Here is a 20,606-nt window from a genome sequence, read left to right as displayed (position 1 = left end):
GCTAATATTACAAGGCATTTTTCAAGGCACTCCAACTTATTGTTCAAGACATTAACCTTAAAGGAGCAAAGACCCAGTTCACAAATGGCCCAATCCAGAAAAAGACTCAAACTGGCATGCTCGCTAGGCGAGCAACTCCTTCGCCTAGCGAACCCTTCGCTATGCCACTCGCCTAGTGAAGCTTGCGAATACTAGAAAATTCTGGGCTTCATTCTGAGCCCATTAGGTCACAACAAACCATTATAAATACCAAGGACTTCATTCAGGAAAGGGGGACGAATACGGAAGGAAACCGGAGATAGAAAGAAGGCACAACAAACCCTGGAGACTAACCAAGAGAATTCAGAGCAACCCTAAAGGAAACCCTGAAGGAAGCTCATCCGCATCAAGGTCACCTCCGCCCAACTCAATCCGACTTGCCAATTCAAGGTTGCAATTCGATTGCAAACAGGTTTGTATTACTATTACCGCTTTATGTTCTTAATTTGTATGTGATATTATAATTGAATTCATAAACATATTTGAGGTTTTGCATGTGAATTTAAGTGTGCCTGAATATTGTGAATGCTGAACCATGTAATTTGTGTATTGGACGCCATAAGGCGTGCAGCAGGCTGAGGTCATACTGTTCTGAAATTCAAAACCCGCAGCCGCTCGCTAGCACATCGCTAAGCGAGCATGTAGCGAATATTCGCTAGGCCTTCGCTAGGCGAGGCAGAGGCGAACGTGACAGTCGTTAATATTTTGGGTGTTCTGTTCTGTGCTTATTTGATCTGTTCTATGTTAATCATGCGTTATTTTGCCTGACATTCCTACTGCTGTGTTTTCCTTTGCGGTGTAATCCTCGATTGCACCCCCATTTGGTATTCTGACCTGTGTGCTGAATGTTGTAAGGGTTCACATATTCCCAGGAACAAGTAGCTTGCTAGGTATTCCACTTTATTTGTGGGATACCCTTGTGGAGGTTCCTCCTAATTATTTAGTTGATTTTAATGTGGAGATTCATCCTATTTACTTAATTGATTTTAATGTGGAGATGCCCCTAATTACTTAATTAATATGGACCTAATTACCTAATTGATTATAACTATCTAATCGATTGTAAAATATTGCCTTTGAATATGTGATCTTGGACCCCTCTTTGTTGCCTTACGATATTACGGTATTATGGTCATGTCCCGCGAATGTGGGGATACACCTAGCAAAGACCCTTCGGTTAAATCATCACGTCCCTATAAAATAAATCATAGTCCCTCGGATGTTGCCTGCGAATATATGATTTTGTCCCTCGATGACCCTTCGTTGTAGCCTACGGTTAAATGATGATCGTCCCTTCGAATGCTAAGGTATCCTTACAAATGTTGCCTTCAATGACCAATCGATGACCCTACGATGACCCTTTTACATCCAAAGGATAAAACTACTTACTTCTCAATAGTAAGGACAGTTTTACCCTCATAAGGATAGGAAATGCCCATAAAGACCTCGGGTAGGTATAACCCTTAATTGCTTACTCACAACTTGAAATACTTTTCATACCTCACACCTTTTCAAAACATCCTTTAGAAAATCACCACTTGGCATACATTCGTACTAGAATCATTGTCAAGTTATATTTTTCTAAACAACTTTCAAAACTAAACGAGATAACCACTTTGTATACATTCGTACAAGAATCATTACAAAGTTAAACTCTTTTTTTCAAAACATTTTAAAGCAATTCACAAACACTTTTTTCCAGACAAACATAAGTGATCAAGCAATTAAAAGCCCATGGATAACCATGGATACAAAGGGTGCTAACACCTTCCCTTTGTAGAATGTACCTCCCGAACCCAAAATCTAATTAAGGTCTTTCCTGTTCTTTTCCACCTTTCCTTATGGGATAAAAGAAAAGTCGGTGGCGACTCTTGTTATCCGCGACATTTGCTTTCCAAAGCAAAAAACACAAAGTCAGTTCACCGTATGACAGAACTGGCGACTCTGCTGGGGACTTAAAAAGAGAGGTTACCTTAAAAAACAAGATCACTTATTCAAATTGTCTGATTTACTTTTAAGGGATTGCTTGGGTATTTTATGCTTGAGTGAAAGATCCTACACCCGGATCTAGTGTACCTTAGGTAAGTAGCAAAAGATCATCGCGACTATCCGGCGTATACTGGAATGGTCAAAATGATGGCTACGGTTAATGTGGCACTTTGGATGTCCTGATGTTCCTCATGTCTACTTGAGGAAAAATTTGGCTGCCGCGTGGTGTCATCAAAGCGTTAACCAGACCTTTAGAACCCTAATTGACTCATCCTGGCCATTAGAAAGTAGTGAGATAACTGACTTCGGTTCCGACTGGGGTTGGTTGAGACTCGATACTACACTCTTTGAGATTGGACTTTAGGGAAGCTTCGGTCAACCACTTGGTGTTGCACTGAAGTGGACTTAAAGAAAGGTTAATGATTGGAGATCCTTTTAGAACCCGGTTACTATTCTAGGACAGGTTGAACCAACCAAACTTCAGTGGGGAGGGTACTTACCTATGGAACTCATGCAAGCCTTAAAACCTAAGAATGATTGTTGTGTGACTTGTTTGTGCTTGTTACTTATTTAACATCATAACATCATAACATCATAACATCATAACATCATGACATCATGACATCATGGCATTGTACTAGCCATTTCAAGGACTTTAAACATTGAAAAAATTTCATACATTGCATAGCATAACATAACATTGCATAATAGGTATTCTAAGGGATCAATGTTCTCACGGTTTTCCTGCAAACAGAAAAATGGACCTCGAACAAACTGTCAAAGATCTCCAGGCTCAGAATGCTCAATTCCAGGAGATGATCTTGAACTTATCCAAGGGGCAGGAGGAACTGAAGGCTCTCTTGCTCGAGAAAAAGAAAGACAAGAAACCTATGAGTTACATCAACCCGGGAAGAAGGCTCAAAGGACAGGCTGCAGGAGTCAAGATTAGGATTCCGAAGGATCAAGAAGAGGGGACAGAAAATGATTCGGAAGATGAGAATGCTGATCCTTTCGACCATGAGGACGACGATGAAGATTATGAAAATAAACAGTACTCTCCAAAAGATGATAAGTATAAGTTGCTGGAAGAACGCATGCTAGCTATGGAGGGTCAGAAGGTGCCCGGTCTGGATTTCGAAGGCTTGGGACTGGTCTCTGATGTGGTCATTCCTCGCAAATTCAAGATCCCCACTTTCACTAAGTATGATGGTGCGTCTTGTCCTCAGATGCATCTGAGAGCTTATGTGAGAAAGATTCAGCCGTATACCACTGATAGAAAACTATGGATCCATTTCTTCCAAGAGAGCCTGTCTGGCACGCAGTTGGAGTGGTATTATCAGCTCGAGAGCTCTGACATCCGCACCTGGACTGATTTAGCGACAGCTTTCTACAAGTATTACCAGTATAATTCTGAATTAGCACCTACTCGGCTACAGTTGCAGAATATGACTATGAGATCTAAAGAAAGCTTCAAAGAATATGCTCAAAAATGGAGAGATTTGGCTGGCAGAGTCAAATCCCCCATGACTGATCGAGAATTAGTGGACATGTTCATGAGCACACTGACTGGCCCATTCTACAGCCATCTATTGAGAAGTTCCTCATCGGGTTTCCCTGAACTTATATTAACAGGTGAGCATGTTGAACGCGGCATTCGAAATGGAAAGATACAGGCGGCCAGCTCCGATCCTCTGGAGACTCTTAATGACATCACTGCCCCTCTGCCTAACCATGACGAGACTGTCAATGCTGTGGAAGATGCTGATAACGATTGTGACTTGGATAGTTGGATTTTCCTAACAATTGGTGACGGACTCAATAATTGGAAGGCTGAAGACACTATCCTGATTTCCTTTAGTCAGGAGTAATTGTTATTGCTTATTTTAATGTATTAAATTTTGTTAAAGGTTTTGTCATTTTTTATAAGCATATTCACATTCAATAAATCAATGGACCTTTTTGCATTCAAATATTGCGCTCTTTATCTTTCCTGTCATCTTTCAAATAAGCTATGTTTTCTCGCACACACTCACGTAACAATTTGCCGATCCATATCCACTCTGGATCCTGTTGGTAATAACTCTGCTACTGTTCATTATGACTTTGGAAATCCGATCTACCAAGCCGAGGATGGAAGTGAGGAAGATTGTGAAGTACCTGAGAACTTTCCAGACTGTTACTGCAAGAAGAAAAGACCATACAGCCGCAGGAATAATCAATTGAAACTGTGAATCTGGGTACTGAAGTAGACAAGAAAGAAGTCAAAATAGGAGCCGACTTGGAAAATAGTGTCAAAGAAAAGATTGAGTCGGATGTTACGTGACTATGTAGAGGTTTTCGCTGGAAAAATCAAGAGATGATATGGAATGATGAATGTCAAAATCAAGAAGCATCTCAAAGAACCCATAAATCCGATGCCACCAGTTGAAGGAAGGCCTCTAATCATGTATTTGATCGTGTTAGAAAATTCAATAGGGTGTGTGTTGGGGAAACATGACGAGTCTAGTCGAAAAGAGCATGCAATATACCACCTTAGCAAAAGGTACCGACTGTGAAACAAGATACTCACAGCTCGAGAAAGCTTGCTGTGCTTTGGCTTGGGCTGCTCACCGGCTAAGACAGTATATGTTGAATCATACCACTTTATTGATTTCTAAGATGAATCTTATCTTATATACATCTGAGAAACCTGCTCTCTCCGGAAAAACAACAAGATGATTACTGAACTCTGCACGCAGTTCAAAATAAAACACCATAACTCTTCTCCATACCGGCCAAAGATGAACGGCGCCGTGGAGGCTGCTAATAAGAATATTAAGAAGATTATATAAAGGATGACAGTAACATACAAAGACTGGCATGAGATGTTACCATTTGCTCTTCATGGTTATCGCACTTCAGTACGCACTTCGACAGGGGCAACTCCCTTCTCTTTAGTCTACGGAATGGAAGCCGTTTTACCAGTGGAAGTTCAGATTCCCTCTCTAAGAATCATGAAAGAGGCAAGCTTAAATGAGGATGAATGGATTCAGACTCGACTCGATCAGATAAATTTGATTGATGAAAAGAGACTCGCGGCTGTTTGTCATGGGCAGGTATATCAGAAGCGCATGACCCAGGCATTTAACAAAAGGGTCAAGAGACGGGTGTATCAAATCGGCGAATTGGTGATAAAGCGTATCATTCTACCACAAAGTGACCCCATGGGCAAATGGACTCCCACATACGAAGGGCCATTTGTAGTTAAGAAGGTATTCTCTGGTGGAGCCATGATACTTGCTACGATGGATGGCGAAGACTTCCCACATCCCGTGAACGCAGACATAGTCAAAAAATACTACGCATAAAAGAGATCCGCTAGGTCGACGTACCTAGGCAAAAGTAAGGGCATCCTGGCGAACCAAAAGGGTTTGGGCAAAAATTAGGGATAAACATGTAGAAATGTACACCCGGCAAGTCGAAAACCTGAAAAGGCGGCTTGGGCAAAAAGGGGTATCCTGGTGGACTGAAAACCCGAAAAGGCGGTCCAGGCAAAAATTAGGGATTAAAAGCGTATGACTATGTCCCGTTCTCAGACAGCTTCATCCAAGTTCAAGGGACTGAACAAGCCAATCAATTCTATCCGACAGCAGGAGATGAGATGCTTGAAGACATAATGACAGTAGCAGAATTAAAATCGATAGGACTTCTCCTTCATAGCTTTTTCTTTATGTTCTCGACGATTTCCTCTTACTAGGATTTCTGTCTCTTTGTACACAAATTGCCTGTTTATAGGCCCTCTTTCAAACTCAATACAATTTTATTTCCAAAAAATGCTTTCGTTTTACTTTCTCTGTTTGGTTTGCGTAAACGTCCATTGATTTAATTTGAATTAATATATGCATTTGAATATGATTGATGTTTACCAAAAATGCACGCATAAAATAGAAGTAGCGATTACTACAAGACTTCGGGATCGAGGATAAGGTCTAACCATGCCTCCAATGAATCCGGGTGCTGATTCTATTCCCCAGCAAAGCCAGTTATTCCCCAGAAGCAATTGACATTACTAGACAAATTGGTCATCTCTTCCACCCCCAGCCAGGCTTCTGTTAAATATTTCTACCATCAGACGGAAATCAAGTATCCCTAGCTGAGAAAGAGTCATCAATACAAGTATCTCCAACCAGAAGATGGGGATTTATTTTCCCCAGGGAGTCGCCAAAAAAAAAAACTTTTCAGACGCATAATTCATTCATTACATCATTTCACAACATACGCATGCATACATTGTTCGCATTTATTTTCATAAGCATAAAACATCTCATGCATCATGACATGGCATGGAGCTAACTTTATTTTTCAGTTAATTATCCTCCTGATACAGTCAAAACAAAGGTCAATCCAGACGGACATTTTTATCAATTACATTCAAGATTCAACTACATCTCTCAGATACAATCCATATGAGCATTCACTCTGGCAAGCGCTCTGATATCCGCCTAATGGTGGCATCATTAAGCCCACCCCAGATATTCATTGCAAATACAACATATGCAAATACTATCAGATACAGCCTAACGTACGGTTCATTCTGCAACTCCAATACGGTCTAATGTACGACCCATTTGGATCTTCAACTCAGATGCGATCTAACGTACGATCCATCCTGACATTCTGCGACTCCAATACGGTCTAGCGTACGACCCATTTGGATCCTCAAATCCTCAGATACTGCCTAGCGTACGGTACATTCCGGGGTGTAGTCTAGCGTACGACTACTTTCTTCTTCAGATACAGCCTAACGTACGGCTCATTATGCAACTCAGATACGATCTAACGTACGATCCATTCTGACCTTTAAATCCTCAGATACTGCCTAGCATACGGTACATTTCGGGATGTAGTCTAGCGTACGACTACTTTCTTCTTCAGATACAGTCTGACGTACGGGTCATTCTGCAAACTCCAATACGGTCTAATGTACGACCCATTTGGATCTTCAACTCAGATACGATCTAGCGAACGATCCATTCTGATCTTTCATCCCCAGCGAAATCATCCGCCTAATGAACAACTCACTCCGCTATTCAGATACGGTCTAGCGTATGATCCATTCCGATCCCTTATCCCTAGCAACGTATAACACACTCTGACTCCCCGGCGAAGTCGACAGCCTAATGGACGACTCACTATATGGTCCAGCGTATGACCCGGTATGACACCCATGTCTTCAGATATCATCTAATGTATGACGCACTCCGAAGCTCTCGTCATCAAACTTCCTGGAGGGCATCTTTAAGCCCATCTCCATCAAGACTAACTTTTAATTAACAAGTGCAAATTTTTGGGGCATTCTAAGTGTTCAATAATCTTCCACCTCCAGACCACGAATGGCATACATAGCATTCTAACTCTCTCGGTTTAAGAATATTGAACAGGGGCAGCTGTCATACCCCAAAATTTGCCCGCTAATATTACAAGGCATTTTTCAAGGCACTCCAACTTATTGTTCAAGACATTAACCTTAAAGGAGCAAAGACCCAGTTCACAAATGGCCCAATCCAGAAAAAGACTCAAACTGGCATGCTCGCTAGGCGAGCAACTCCTTCGCCTAGCGAACCCTTCGCTATGCCACTCGCCTAGTGAAGCTTGCGAATACTAGAAAATTCTGGGCTTCATTCTGAGCCCATTAGGTCACAACAAACCATTATAAATACCAAGGACTTCATTCAGGAAAGGGGGACGAATACGGAAGGAAAACCGGAGATAGAAAGAAGGCACAACAAACCCTGGAGACTAACCAAGAGAATTCAGAGCAACCCTAAAGGAAACCCTGAAGGAAGCTCATCCGCATCAAGGTCACCTCCGCCCAACTCAATCCGACTTGCCAATTCAAGGTTGCAATTCGATTGCAAACAGGTTTGTATTACTATTACCGCTTTATGTTCTTAATTTGTATGTGATATTATAATTGAATTCATAAACATATTTGAGGTTTTGCATGTGAATTTAAGTGTGCCTGAATATTGTGAATGCTGAACCATGTAATTTGTGTATTGGACGCCATAAGGCGTGCAGCAGGCTGAGGTCATACTGTTCTGAAATTCAAAACCCGCAGCCGCTCGCTAGCACATCGCTAAGCGAGCATGTAGCGAATATTCGCTAGGCCTTCGCTAGGCGAGGCAGAGGCGAACGTGACAGTCGCTAATATTTTGGGTGTTCTGTTCTGTGCTTATTTGATCTGTTCTATGTTAATCATGCGTTATTTTGCCTGACATTCCTACTGCTGTGTTTTCCTTTGCGGTGTAATCCTCGATTGCACCCCCATTTGGTATTCTGACCTGTGTGCTGAATGTTGTAAGGGTTCACATATTCCCAGGAACAAGTAGCTTGCTAGGTATTCCACTTTATTTGTGGGATACCCTTGTGGAGGTTCCTCCTAATTATTTAGTTGATTTTAATGTGGAGATTCATCCTATTTACTTAATTGATTTTAATGTGGAGATGCCCCTAATTACTTAATTAATATGGACCTAATTACCTAATTGATTATAACTATCTAATCGATTGTAAAATATTGCCTTTGAATATGTGATCTTGGACCCCTCTTTGTTGCCTTACGATATTACGGTATTATGGTCATGTCCCGCGAATGTGGGGATACACCTAGCAAAGACCCTTCGGTTAAATCATCACGTCCCTATAAAATAAATCATAGTCCCTCGGATGTTGCCTGCGAATATATGATTTTGTCCCTCGATGACCCTTCGTTGTAGCCTACGGTTAAATGATGATCGTCCCTTCGAATGCTAAGGTATCCTTACAAATGTTGCCTTCAATGACCAATCGATGACCCTACGATGACCCTTTTACATCCAAAGGATAAAACTACTTACTTCTCAATAGTAAGGACAGTTTTACCCTCATAAGGATAGGAAATGCCCATAAAGACCTCGGGTAGGTATAACCCTTAATTGCTTACTCACAACTTGAAATACTTTTCATACCTCACACCTTTTCAAAACATCCTTTAGAAAATCACCACTTGGCATACATTCGTACTAGAATCATTGTCAAGTTATATTTTTCTAAACAACTTTCAAAACTAAACGAGATAACCACTTTGTATACATTCGTACAAGAATCATTACAAAGTTAAACTCTTTTTTTCAAAACATTTTTAAGCAATTCACAAACACTTTTTTCCAGACAAACATAAGTGATCAAGCAATTAAGAGCCCATGGATAACCATGGATACAAAGGGTGCTAACACCTTCCCTTTGTAGAATGTACCTCCCGAACCCAAAATCTAATTAAGGTCTTTCCTGTTCTTTTCCACCTTTCCTTATGGGATAAAAGAAAAGTCGGTGGCGACTCTTGCTATCCGCGACATTTGCTTTCCAAAGCAAAAAACACAAAGTAAGTTCACCGTATGACACTTGTCTCTAAGCAGGTTGCTTGATAGAACAAGGAAGTTTCAAACCACCTAGTATATTGAGTTGTGTTAGTGTGTCGAAGTGTCGAAGCATGTTGCTTCACACGGGATTTCGACTTATGCCTATTTTAGTAGTGTTAGCTATTTTGGGCTTTTATAGTTTTGGGATTTGGCTTGAGGTCCAAGTTAACTTAAATCTATAAATAGAGTGAGTAACCCTTATTCTTGTAATAAAGTGAACAGAGTATTCATAACATTGTAATTCCCAGTATTTTGCAGTTGCAAAGTGAATAAGAAGTTTTCCTCCTTCATCGTTCTTTACTTTCTTTCTGCATTGTTCTTTTATTTTATTGTCATTGTATGAGTGATAGCAATCTTGTTCATAAAGATTGATTAAAATTATCCATAGAATTTAGTGGGTTTCCAACAATATTCACTCAAATAACCTCTTTTGACTAACCGTCTGTTTCAACTAGAAAAGAGAGTTGCAGCCAATCAAACTCCTCACATCAGAGTTTATATGTTTTGACTAACCGTGTGATAGGATCCATGAAGAAATTGGATGAGATTTGGCTTAAGCCACACCTGAACACACACACACACACACACACACACACACACACACACACATACACACACACACACACACACACATATATATATATATATATATATATATAATGGTGCTGACTGTAATGGTCATCGATCGACCACTTAGAGGGAATTACAATTCGTCTAAAACATTTGCAGTACATAAGAACTATCCTATAGAAGAATATAGGCAATCCAAATCCAAGATACATCCAACGACTCCCCACATCACACGCCTAGCAAATAATGGGTTCTTTTAACCGCTTCATTATATAAAGAGAACGCGCGTCAATTTCAGGTACACAATTTTAAATTCAAACTTCATTCACTGATCTCCTTCATATACTGACTTGAACATTGGAGTGCTAATTTTGCAGGTCAGCCCCCTTCTCCACTGCATCAGAAGGTCAGATCCACCGTTCTCCATCGAAATCATTAAATCTCTATCCATTTATGATTCCGTAACAGAACAATGGCTTTTCAATGATACCATACAAGAATTACAAGAAATGAGGAATAATGAATGGAAATAGCTTATATATAAGGTTATGGAAATTTGCAATAAGCACGATATTGATGTGTCTGATATGGATGCACTATATGTGCAATGGAAGAACCATATGCGACATGCAACACCCATTTTTAAATTCATTTATTTAATTGAATTTACGTATATTTAATTGTTTAAATCAACTTCTATATGCATTTGGATGAAGTTTAGATGTTTAGCATTCGTATTTGATATTTTGGGTGGGTGGAGCATAGTTCTAATTATTTAATTAAATAGTAGAATTTAAAATATTAGGGAATAATGGGGACTATTATTATTAAAATAAAATTAGAGTAAAAAAATGGTATTTTGATAAATAGAAGAATAAGTGAGGGTATTGTGGGAATCACTGATTGTGGAGAATTAGGTTTCTAATAAAAAAGAGTTAGTAGAGAATTTTTGGGGTTAGTACGTGAAAAACAGGGAAAGAATAGGCTAGGAGAACAAGGGCATATGAGAACCTCCATTATTAGAGCTTGAAGGTGCTTTTGCTGAAAATCCAAGGTAAGGGGGAACTACTCAAAATATGATGTGGAATGCATGATTGGGTAGGGAAAATCCTTAATCCCATTTGTTTTTTTTCCTAATTTTTCTATTTTGATGAATATAAATTGAATTTTGTAATAACATGTATCATGGTGTACAGACTTCGGTCCAGTTTTGGTGTGCTCTGGTCCGATGGTGTGGATTCATGAGCGAGTAGCTGGTTCCATATGGGAATAAGTTAAGCGTTACAAATGGTGTTAGTAGAAAATTGGTGTGTTTGGTCCGATGGTGTGAATTTAGAAACGAAATGGACATGTGTTATCCATAATGGTATCACATGCATGTAGAGTCGTGGTGTTGAGTACATTGCATTTATTGTTTGCATATGTAATTGAATGATTATATCAATATTGGTGCCTGAGAATACTTATGTGGTTGATGTGAACGAATTATGTTGGAATGGTGTGAATGAAGATATGTAATTGTTGATAATTACTTAGGTTACCCTTGCATAATTTGGCACCATTATATATTTCAAGCGTATTCCCATCCCTTTGTTGTTTGTATGGTTTTATACTCCTTCTTGGGGTACAAATGAACATGTAAATAAGTAGCTGCTAGAAGTTGAAGGATGGCGTTGATGTTATTCTTCTTGTTCTGTTTTATGCGATATTTTAGATTCTATTGCTCTAATTTGTAACTGTTGGCGAGCGAACGTTATATTTTGTTATTTGTTGTTATTTTAAAGTTGTTAATGTTGAAGGAATCCTGCCATAACCAAGTTTCATGTTTACAAGAAAGTGTTACGAGACGTAATCGTTTGTTGAGTTACTTTATTTGATTTATTTTCTGCTGCGATGAACCTATGTGAAGGCGAGCATGTGATGACAATTATTTAAGTCATTACATGTTTTATCTAACCCGTGTTACAGAGCAGGTTTGTGTTATATTTGCATGATACCCTATGTGCATAGTTGTTTTAAATTCGTATTATTTCGTGTTGGGGTTGTTAGGATGTTACATAGTGGTATCGGAGCAGGTCAATCCATCCGACCGAGTTTTTATAATGTTGTATATTCCCTAGTATACAACAAGTGTATGAACAATGTCGATGCATTGTTTCTTCTAATGTTTGTTTGTTAGTGTGAAGAATGGATGAAAGAAATGATCGAGTAATTGTTTATGCTTTGGAAGTAATGGCTTAACCGCTGCAGGGTCAGCAAAATCAGGTTGGTGATGAGTTTCGTGGACTGGGGAAGTTTTAGAGAAATAATCGATTGATTTTCAAGGGAAGATATAACCCGAACGGTGCACATGCATGGCTCAGAGAGATTGAGTAGATTTTCTGAGTAATGGTTTGCACTGAAGTTCAGAAGGTGCAGTTCAATACTTACATGTTGTCAGAAGAGGCCGAAAACTGGTGGGATAATGCGTGTCACATACTAGAGTTTGTTGGTAATGAGACTACTTAGGCTATGTTCAGATCTCATTTCCTAGAGAAGTAGTTTCCTGAGGATGTGCATAATAAGAAGCAAATTGAGTTCCTAGAGCTAAAGCAGAGAAATATGACTGTTGCTGAGTATGGTGCTAAGTTCAAAGATCTGGTGAAGTTTTGTCCACACTATAATGGTGCGGTTGTTGGCGGGTCAAAGTGTATCAAATTTTAAAGTGGGTTGTATCATGAGATCAAGCAAGTTATTGGTTATTATAAGATTCGTCGATTTTCTTTGTTGGTGAATAAGTGTAGGATATATGATGATGATAGTAGAGCTCGTTCTTCTCACTATAAGAGTCTTAGTGAGAAGAAAGGGAAGAATCAGTATCGTTGGAAACTGTATAGTGCTCTAGCTGAAAAAGGGAAGTAGGAGGCTTCATGTGAGAAAAAGGCCAAGTAAGGGAGAGACTTCCGCTTTTATCATGTGTTTTAAGTGTGGCGAGTTGGGAAATCGTGCTAATGAATGCAAGAATAAAGTTCTGAGGCGCTTCAAATGTGAAAAGATAGGTCATCGTATTGCAGATTGTAAGAGTGATGGGATGACTTGTTATAACTGCGGCGAACATGGTTACATTAGTACTAATTTTCAGAAACCAAAGAAGGTTCGGTCTGGAGGAAAGGTTTTCTTTGACTGGGTCATAGACTACTAGCTCAGACAGATTGATTCGAGGTACGTGTTTTATTAATGGTATTCCGCTGATAGATATTATTGACATTGGTGCAATGCATTCAGTCATTTCTCTTGATTGTGATGATAAGTTGAATTTAGAATTGTCTTCTACGGTTGGGAGTATGATTGTTGATACCTCGACTCTGGGACCGGTAACCACTTTGTGGGTTTGTTTAAACTGTCGATTAACTATCTATGGTAAGAACTTTGGGATGAACCTAGTATGTCTACCGTTGAATAAACTCGATGTTATCCTTAGCATGAACTGGTTGGAGTTAAACCATGTTCATATCAACTTTTTCGACAAGTTAGTGTCATTTCTAGAGTTGGATACAAGTGATGAGTTATAGTTGGAAAATATATTATTTCTGGTTTTATTATTGCCTTTAATACTATCTTTATTTTTCTTTATTCTCCATTAAGGAGAAAATCAATTGTAATAATTGTATCCTCACTATATAAACCAGCCTAAGGCTGACGAATAAAATATAATAGCTTTTACCTATTTTTTCCAATATGGTATCAAGAGCACTGGGTTAGGGGTTACCGTAAAGCTTTCATCAACCTATTGTTATTGAGTTAAGAGCACTGGGTTAGGGATTACCATAAAGCTTTCCTAACCTATTTTTGTTAGGTTAGGGGTTACCATAAAGCTTTTCTCAACATATTTTTGTTCGACCCGCTTTCTTACTCGACCCGATTCACATACTCGTTTAGCCTCCTATGGAGAATAACAATAACAAGTGGTCTTCCCCCATCACATGCCTACACTGGATCCAACCATGGTGAACAACTATAACCTAAGTCGGGCGTCGAGCGAGGAAGCGGCGGTGGCCATGGAAACAGCGTACGAACTAGGAACCTTGACAAGGGAAGAAGATCAGACAGAGTTCCTTGGTGTGATCACTGCAAACGCGAATGACATACACATGAAACTTGTTGGAAGCTCAAAGGCAAACCTCCTAACTGGAAGAAGAAAAGTTGTCGTGCATTTCAGGCTAGTAATTCTGATCAAGGGAAGCAACCCCATCCGTCTTAGTTTCCACTCACTACGGAGCAACTAGACAGACTGTACAAACTCCTCGAGTCTCCAACCCCTTCTTGTTCTATAGCAACAAAAGGTAATTCTGTATTTCTTAGTGTCAGTCCCAGTCATACTTGGATAGTAGATTCAGGTGCCTCCGATCACATGACATGTGAATCTACTTTGTTCTTTTCATATAGTTCATGTGCAAGTAATCAAAAAATAAAAATCGCATATGGCTCTTTTTCAGCCATTGCAGGTAAAGGGTCGGTTGTGTTGTCTCCAATGTTAACTCTTAAAAATGTCCTTCATGTTCCAAATTTATCTTGTAGTTTAATGTCTGTCAGTAAATTAGCCCAAGATATAAATTGTCAAACTATTTTTTTTCCGATCTCAGTGTGTCTTTCAGGATTTGAACTCGGGGAAGATGATTGGAAGTGCTAAGAAGAGTGGAGGACTCTACTACCTTGACATTGGATCTGCATCACAACTACCTTTAAAAACAATAAGTTCATGCTTTGAGTCTTTTTCTGTTTTGAATAATGAAGATGACAACATTATGGTATGGCATTTAAGATTAGGTCATCCTAGTTTTCGTTACTTAAAACACTTGTTTCCTAAGATATTTCACAATAAAAACTTTTCTTCGTTTAAATGTGAAGCATGTGAGTTTGCAAAGCATCATGGTTCCCAGTTTTTAATACAACCTTATAAACCATCAAAACCTTTTTCTATTATTCAAAGTGATGTTTGAGGCCCTAACCGTACAAGTACACTCTCTCAAAAAAAAATGGTTTATCACATTTATATATGATCATACAAGAGTATGTTGGGTGTACTTGTTAAAGGGGAAATCAAATGTTTGTTAGACTGTACATAATTTTTTTTCAATGGTGCATGTAAGACCCCAATTTTGACCCTAAGATCCCTCATGGCATCATAACATTGCATTTGCATAGCCTCAAGGATCATGAGCATCCTGGTTCCCTTTGCCTTTGGGTGGGACTCCTTGTGATTGGTTTGAGATCACCAAGCATGCTTGAATTATACATCATTGTTTCTCTTACTTTTGTTTACTAAAAAAAAAGAAAAAAAAAAGAAAGAAAAAAGAAAAAAGAAACGAAAAAAATAAAATAATAATAATAAATAAATAAATAAATAAATAAAATATAACAAAAAAAAATTGGACTTGGGCCTCTCTCATTTTAGCCCACAGGTCCACAAAAACCAGGTTATAAATTCAGAGTTTCAGTGAAACAAAAGAGATGTCATTCCTATTACCCTGGCAGGAAAAAGAAAGTGAGAGACGAGCTAACAGAGTTCAGAGCAACCTCCAGAGGCAAACCCTCAGATTGCTCTGCAAACCTCACGGGTGCAACTCAATTTCAATCGATCCTCCCCAATCAGGTATGCCCTATTTCCACTACTTTATACTTTCAACCTGGAATTTTTTGATACCCTTTTAATGTATGTGTTTGACAAGAGGTTTAAGCCTCCTGCCCTTGGTTGCTTTTTGTGAGCTTTTTTGTGAATTTTAATGGCATGATTCATGTGGTTACATTTTGATTTGGGGGCAACTCTTGATTACCCTATCTTGTTTCTCTAACCTGTTTGTTGAGTTTTTTTGTGAGGGCTCACATGACTCTTGCAAAGATGGCCTGGTGTTCCACTTTATTTGTGGGATACCCCCTGAAGGTTTATTCCGATTACCTGTGCTTAATGGCTTGAGATATTTGTTTGTGACTGCTTATTCCAAAGGATGGGAGCTACTTGGATCATCAATATGATCTCAAGAGGGGAACTCCTAATGTGGTTTTATTTTTCTGTTCCCTTATCTCTTGTATGTTTGAGAATTTAACCCTTTTTTTCCCCATTCTAACCCAAGCCAAAACTTTTTGTGCAAACAATAACTTTTGTTTTCAACATTAGAAACCTAAGCCTTATGCTTTTGATTTTCAAAACTTATTTTTCATAACACTTATTCTGAATTGAACCTTTTAATCCACTTTAACCATATTTTTGTAAATACTTTTAATTGGTAAATATAACCCATTCAAATACTTTTTATGGTTTCAATGGCCACCTTCTTAATTAAACCCTTTTTTATAACCATTAGCTATTAGGTTTGAATTATCCTTGAGGTAGATATAATACTCACCTTTATCCTTAGTGATGGACAATGAGTCTTCCATGCTTATTATAGGGTTAACCCCTCACTAGCATGTTGAAGTTATCCTCACATGGTAGATTTGTGGTTTTAGGTTGAGTTTTCTCCCTTTGATAACAAAAGACCTTAAGGTTTTTGGACCAATCAATTCACCAACTTTTTTTTGAATTTTTTTACCCCGAACTACGAGGTTTTGATCCTAATCTTTTTTTAAGATGGTACGTAGGCAATGGGTTCATCCATTCAAACACAAAATGTAAATAAATTCGTATATTCTTTTCTCATCCCTTCAATCATGTTTGCACAAATAAATTTTCACAAAATAACAACCTTTGCAACAAATGTGAAAAGGGCTCCCTAGGAGTACCTAGGATACTTTGGGTGCCTAACACCTTCCCATTGCATAACCAACCCCCTTACCCAAATCTCTGACATTTTTACTAGTTTTTGATTCGATAAAACTTTTAGGTTTTTGTTCGCTTTCTAACCATTCCTTTGGATAAATAAAAGTGCGGTGGCGACTCGACTTGTATGATTTACCTTAGATTTAGTCAATATCTCTAATGGTAACGAATACCCCGCTACAGAAAAGTGGCGACTCTGCTGGGGAGAAATAATTTGCCTAGTGGGTTTTGCCTACTTTTCATATTTGTTGTATTGTATTGTATATTTTTTTGTGACATATTTTTGTGCAATTTGGGATTACTGTATTGTATGTAATGATTGAATTGTTTGAATATTAATTCCTTGTATGCTTGGTGATCTTCGTGAGATGAGTTCTATACTCGAACTCGAGTGCACTTAGGATAGGAGAATGGCATAGTCTTGTCGACTTGTGTGGAGTTATTCCTTAGCAAGTTGACTTGCAAGTCCATTCACTTGGTGGAGGTTATGTTGGGATCAACAATGTCACACAAGTAAGTTGTGGTTAGACATTACTTTTCCAATATAGACCTTAGAAGCCAAGGACCTTAGTTTACCAAACCCATCTTGACCTATGCTTAGGATGTAGTGCGAAGGTCATTCAAGTGTAAGATTTGATACGATTGTTACGCGATACTACACTCATAAGAGTCTCTCTTGAGAATATTTTTGGAATACGAGTAGTCGTTTCTCCGATAATATCCAAAAGATGGGATGATGACTATGGGAACCTTTTGTAGAACATGTTTGGCAGGTTTAAACCTTAGTACACTCCCTTTTGGGTGGTTCTTAACCTAAACTCCATGCTCGTGACTTGCAACAAACCCTTGATTCATGGTTGATTCGTTCAGGTATCCTTAATATCAATGGAACTTGGGTGTTGATAAGGTGTAAACCATAATCCACCAAAATGGATGATTGATATTAAGGATAACATGATCCATCCCATGACCTTTGTGTGGTGTGCTTTGCTTGATCCTTGAGTGTGATTGTTGCATTCATGCATTCATGCACCCATTTGCATTCATATCATCAAAATAATAAGAAAAATTTCAAGGATCTTAAGGGGGTTTATTTGCAAAATTTTCAGACATGGAAAGACAAAGAAGGAATACAAAGAAATACAGTTTCAGACAACCAGACTTGAAAGAGTTAAGGAATTTGACATCTTATGTATTAGATCCCTTGGGTTTCAAGGCTCGTTTCGGGAAGCTTCTTCCCCTTCTGACCACTCAGGTGGATGAAGGATTGATGAGTGTATTGGTGCAGTTTTACGATCCTTTGTACCGTTGCTTCACGTTTCCGGATTTTCAGCTTTTGCCTACACTTGAGGAGTATGCTTATCTTGTGGGTATACCTATTCTGGATCAGGTGCCGTTCAGTGGCTTGGAGAGTATTCCTACTTCACAAGAGATAGCAGACATGTTGCACATAGATGAATCTCTGGTTGGTGCTCATATGACTACCAAAGGTTGAATTCAAGGTCTCCCTTCTGAATTCCTCATTGCTCAAGCTACTATGTATGGGAAGGCCATGAGTGAGGACGCCTTTGAGGCCATATTTGTACTTCTCATCTATGGGCTAGTATTATTCCCCAACATCGACAAGTTTGTGGATGTGAACGCTATTAGGATTTTCTCTACTCTTAATCCCGTTCCGACTCTGTTGGTGATACCTATTTCTCTTTGCATATGAGGAATCCAAAGGGTGGTGGCGCCATTGTATGTTGTTTGCCTCTGTTGTATAAGTGGTTTATTTCTCACTTACCGCAGACGGTCGCCTTCAAGGAGAATAAGGGATGCCTACGGTGGTCCACGAGACTCATGTCTCTCACTAATGATGATATCTCTTGGTATAACCGTGTGTATGATGGTGTGCAGATTATTGACTCTTGTGGCGAATTCTCCAATGTACCTCTTCTTGGTACATGTGGTGGGATTAACTACAATCCTGTTTTGGCACGTCGGCAGCTTGGGTTCCCCTTAAAGGATAAACCCAATAACATTCTGTTAGAGGGTGTATTCTTTCAGGATGGTAAAGATCCCCAAGGCTTGAAAGCTAGGATGGTCCGCGCTTGGCGCAAGATTCATAGGAAAGGAAGGAAAGAGTTGGGTCCTAAGAATTGCATCGCTTTGGAGCCTTACACTGTTTGGGTTACGAAGAGGGCGTCTGAGTATCTCATGCCTTACGAGTATCCGAGACCTACACCTATGATTATGGCTGGGCCTTCAACCCTCCCTAATCAAGGAGTAGAGGATTTGAGAGACGAAGACCGTTCACGTGCCTGGATCCGTGAACGTGAAGAGTTGCTTCAGCAGATTAAGGAGAAGGATGCGTTGATTGAGTTTCTTGAGCATCAGGTTATTGATGACCCTGATGATGTATGGACTTCTCTACTTCCTCAGTCTTCTAAGTTCTGGAAGAGGAAGTATGATCGTCTCGCCAAAGAGAAGGCCGATATGGAGGCAGCCTACGAGAGGGAGGTGAAGAGGCTTCGCGCATCTTATATTTTTGTGTCCCGAGCTTTAGATGATTGTTTCTAGGGATCCATAGGATGATTATTTTCCTTTTCTCTTGTATATGATTGACAACGTTGCACTTCTTTTCCCTGATATTATTTGATGAGATATTTCCGTATGTGATAAAATGCTTAATTTTTCCAAAATTTGCAAATAAAACTCTAAAGTTCCTTTGAAATAAAAAACAAATCATATGCACAAGCATTGCATGCATCATATGCATAAGCAGGTTTTGTTTCTGGTCCCTTGCCCTGTGGTCTAACTCTGTGTCCTTCATTTATTTTGAAGACAAGATGACTCACCGGTACTACACTAGAGCCAATATTTCAAGACTAATGGATCACTTAGAGCAAGAGAACCGCGAACTGTGATTGGGGAAGTTGATCTCCCAATCAAGATTGGACCAAGTGATTTTCAGATTACCTTCCAGGTTATGGACATTCACCCATCGTATAATTGTCTTTTGGGCAGACCATAGATTCACGAGGCAGGCGCCGTGACATCCACCCTACACCAGAAATTGAAATTTGTGAAGAACAAGAAACTGGTAGTGGTAGGGGGAGAAAGGGCTCTCCTGGTTAGTCATTTGTCTTCCTTCTCTTATATAGATGTTGAGGTTGAAGTTGGAACTCCTTTCCAAGCTTTATCTATTGCTAAGCCTATTGAGAAAAGAGCTCCTTCATTTGTTTCCTACAAAGATGCAAAGTTGGCCATTGAGCATGGAACCACTGGTTTAGGAAAAATGATTGAGTTAGAAGACAACGAGTCCCAGGCTGGCATAGGTTTTTCTTCTGGTACTTTCAACAAGCAAGGGTTATTCAAGAGTGGAGGTTTCATCCACACTGGTATAGATGAGGAGCCTACTGCTGTCTTACAAGAAGATGCAGAGGATTCTGGCAAGTTCATCATCCCTGGAGGGGTCTGCAACAATTGGGTCGCTGTGGATATTCCAACAGTTGTCCATAAGTCAATGTAATGATCACTTTGTTTAAAAACCCTTCTCCCATGCCAAAAGGAGGAGTGATTGCATTGTTGGCGCATAAACACAATGATATTTTCATTCAATAAATTCATGTTAAATGTTTGTTTTTCCATTTATTTTCCCTTTTCGCTTTTTGCATGAAATTGGTGATCACATAAAACCCTAAATAAGAATAAAATCAATCTTTTCATCTGCATAATGATTTGCCTTGTTTGAATTCTAAAGCTTTTCATATCCAAAAATCATTATGCAG

The sequence above is a fragment of the Lathyrus oleraceus genome, chromosome 7, assembly GCF_024323335.1.
Source record: "Lathyrus oleraceus cultivar Zhongwan6 chromosome 7, CAAS_Psat_ZW6_1.0, whole genome shotgun sequence".
In the NCBI taxonomy this organism is placed as follows: domain Eukaryota; kingdom Viridiplantae; phylum Streptophyta; class Magnoliopsida; order Fabales; family Fabaceae; genus Lathyrus; species Lathyrus oleraceus.
The sequence above is the reverse complement of the archived record's forward strand: the minus strand, read 5'-3'. Positions refer to the sequence as shown.